The sequence below is a fragment of the Penaeus vannamei genome, chromosome 22 (genome assembly GCF_042767895.1).
Source record: "Penaeus vannamei isolate JL-2024 chromosome 22, ASM4276789v1, whole genome shotgun sequence".
In the NCBI taxonomy this organism is placed as follows: Eukaryota; Metazoa; Arthropoda; class Malacostraca; order Decapoda; family Penaeidae; genus Penaeus; species Penaeus vannamei.
The window spans coordinates 5,242,551-5,245,905 of record NC_091570.1 but is presented as its reverse complement, the minus strand read 5'-3'; the positions used below and the strand labels follow the sequence as shown (position 1 = coordinate 5,245,905).

At 53.3% G+C, this 3,355-nt stretch overlaps 1 protein-coding gene across 1 annotated transcript in view; it reads left to right on the top strand.

Moving 5' to 3' along the window:
• Positions 1-3,355, top strand: part of Gprk1 (G protein-coupled receptor kinase 1) — a gene marked incomplete in the record, with an annotated part of 306,144 nt that overhangs the window by 284,040 nt on the left and 18,749 nt on the right.

Genomic DNA, 3,355 nt, shown 5'->3' with positions numbered 1-3,355 from the left:
CACATGCAATATGTATAAACATACATTCAGTTATTTCTTAAATGATTTCACACAATTGTTTGCACTGCTTCCGGTCCTCGCCCTCGCCGCACTTGCTTGCATTTGCAAGTGCAAACCCAGAGCAGTTTTTGGCGCTGGTAAAAAACTGAGAATCGGCGAAAAAACAAACCAGCAGCGGCTTGTTTTTTTCATTATTATTCGAACATTTTTGCCTTTTCCCTCTTTCGGTTCCATTGCTGTCTTTTGGTTTTCGTGGAAATTCGACTCCGGGATTTGTTTTCCAATTCCTTCTAGTATTGGTTGGTGTTTTTTCCTTTTTTTTTTTTTTTTTTTTTTACCTCGGATTATCCCATTTTCCGTGGCGGTTGGACTCTCCAAAAAGTTTCCCGAAAAATCTCATTCGTCGGCGCGTCACGGCGGCGGCGGCCGCCAACCTCGAGCGGACGATTCCGCCGGACCCGAGGCTCCCGCGCCGCCGTCGGCTTCGCGCTCGCCAGGCTCGGCTGTCGCGACGCCGCTGGTCCTCCTGGCGAAGCAGTGAATGAGCCTCGTTCGTGGGACGTTTTGGGGCGAGGCGTCGATGCGAGAGAGGTCTTGGCGGAGGCTGCTTTGTCCCCGAGTCGCTTCGCCTCCCCGACCGCGCCCACCTCTCGGGGTCCTCGGCTGCGTGCGTGTGCGTGGCCGGAGGTGCTCATCCCCGCGATTGTGCCTCGGCGGGGCGCTCCTCCCGGCCAATCTCCGCGCCTGGGTGCCTCCTCCGCGCACGAAACAGATGGGGACATCTTGGTCGCGCTCCAAGCCCGCTTCGCTCGTGTCCTCTGTGCAATGGCCTCTCGGTGTCGCATCCTTCGCCGAGTCCAAATTGGTCATCCTGCAGGACCCACCCCCACCCCACCCATTCCGCTCCCCCTCCTTGCTCAGTCTCTCCCCTCCCCTGCCCCCCCCCCCCCGCTGCTATTTTTGCGGGGGGGGGGGGGGCGGAGGGAAAGTGGTCGCGAGCGGCCTTCGTTTTCTGGAAACATCAACAGGAGAACATCAAAGATGGGATCCCAGGAGGTCTGGTTTCTTGTTTTTGTGTTTGTGATGTTTTTCCATTGCTTTGCTCGCGTTCTCCTCTTCATCTTCGGGTAGCTTGTGTCCTTCCTTTCCCTTTGGCTCTTAGGCGCTAACGATTTCTCCTCCGTCTCCTTCTCCCGCTTTCACTCCAGTGCGCGGCAGCCATTCATCGCCCGCCGCCACTTTATCAAGCACGTGTTCTTGCGGTAGTTCTTGCAGCTGTCCCTGTTAACCACTTACATATTCTTGGAGTTGCTGTGGGAAAGACGCCTTCTTGCGGTTGGGAAAGGCCCGTTCTTACGGTCGCTTTTGGCAAAACAGGCTCGAACAGATGCTTTTGGTAATGACATACTCCTACAGCTGCTAAAGAGATACTCTTGCGTTTGGCAGAGACATGTTCCTGCAGTTGCTCTTGCTGAATGGACACACGTCTGAATGTTTGTTTGTTTGTTTTTTTCCTTCGCGTAATTTCAGCGAAAGTTTTAGGATGAGGGAAAGTATTTTAGTTTTCATTTGCCTTGCGAGGCTTCATTCTCGTAGTCTAACCCTTGTTTCAATGTTTAGGAATGCATATGCTATGTGTATGTGTGTGTTTGTGTGTGTGTGTTTGTGTGTGTGAGTGTGTGTGTGTGTGTGTGTATCTATACATGTATGTATGCGCACTCCATCGCGCACACGTCCAGCGGTCGTCGCCGTGTTTTCCCGGCTCCTCCTTCCCCCCCCTCCCCTCCCCTCCCCTCTCCCCCCAGTTAACTCTTTGCACGTAAAAGCGCTTGTCATTCCGGCCGGAGTACAATGGCGTCGCTGCTTCTGAAGCTTCCCTGGCGAGCTTCAGGGATATCTTCGGTCCATCTCTTTGATCATCGTTCTAGACGCTGTAGGAGGAGCCAGATGCGCGGTGTGTCTTCGGGGGGTCGCTCTGTCCCCCCCTCCCCTCCCCCCCTCCCCCTCTCTTACCTATCTAGCCTCTCTTCCGTTTTCCTTTTTACGTCTTCCTTCTTTTTTTTTTTTTTGCCTTCATTCCTGGCCTTCCTATTCATTTTTCCTTGGTGCTCTTCATTCATCTCTCCCCTCTCCGGTCTCTTGTCTATTTGGTCTCTGTTCTCGCCTTTCATCGTTCCACTCTCCTCTCTCTTCTCCCCTCTCCCTTCTCTCATGGCCGGTCTCTCCCTTTCCTTTCTTCTCTCCCCGCTCTCACCACTTTCCGTTCTCTGCTCCGCTCTCTCTCTCTCCCCTTTCCTTTCTCCTCCCCCCTCTTTCTCTTTTCCTTTTCTCCTCAACCCTCTCCTCCCTCTCTCTCCCCTTTCCTCCCCCTCTCCCCTATCCTCCCCCTCTCCCCTTTCCTCCCCTTCTCCCCTATCCTCCCCCTCTCCCCTATCCTCCCCCTCTCCCCTTTCCTCTCCCTCCCCCCAATCCCCCCTCCCTCCCCCTCTGTCCTCCGGCGTCCTCCTAGAGGCCAAAGGGATGGCGCCCTTTTATGGCATCGGGCGCGACGGAGGAACAAGGAAATGGCGATTGCGCGGGAGGCATTTTGTCCCGCGGAAAACTGGCGCAGGAAAGGAAAGGATTAACCTCGGATGTTTTAGCGCGCGCTGGCCGTGTGTTCTCTTCCAACTCTCGCTTTTTTTTTCCTTTTTTTTTATTTTTTACTTTTTTTTCAGTCGTAAGCGGAAATTAATCTCACTCGCGTTTAACGGGTCGATTGCAGTGTTTTAAGTCAAAGGGTCCGGTCGGCGCTGGCCCCCTCGCGCCTGTGGCCTGGGGGAGGGAGGGAAGGGAGGGGGGTAGCGCTGCATGCTGTGTTACGACGGAGGAGGCCAGGGTGGTGGTGGGGGGGGGGGGGTATGTAAGGGTTGGGTGCTGATGTCAGATGCAGAAAATGAGAGAAAGAAAATGTTAAAAAAGTGGAAAAAAAAAGTTTGCGTGTGGAATAACTGCACTTGTCAGACCCCGGGAGAGCTGATGTGTCATTCTGTAATACGTAGATGATGTTTCGCAATAGGAGGTCATTCTGGTGCTCCTTGGTAACGGTGGTGACGCAATGTAACCATGGGGATCGCTTTCTCCCTGCCGGTACTGTGAGCGGGAGAGAGAAAACAAAATTACGCTGTGGTTTTATGGGGCATCATCTTTCCCATCATTTCAAAAGACCATACTAATGTCTTATTTTACAGGTAAGTGCGCAGTTAAAGTCTCTGAAGTTTTACGATCGCTCTTGTTATTCCCTCCGAGAATGTTTGGTCTTGAGTGAAAAAGTTTGGACGACATGCTCGGCTGCGGCGGGGAGGCAAATTGCGCG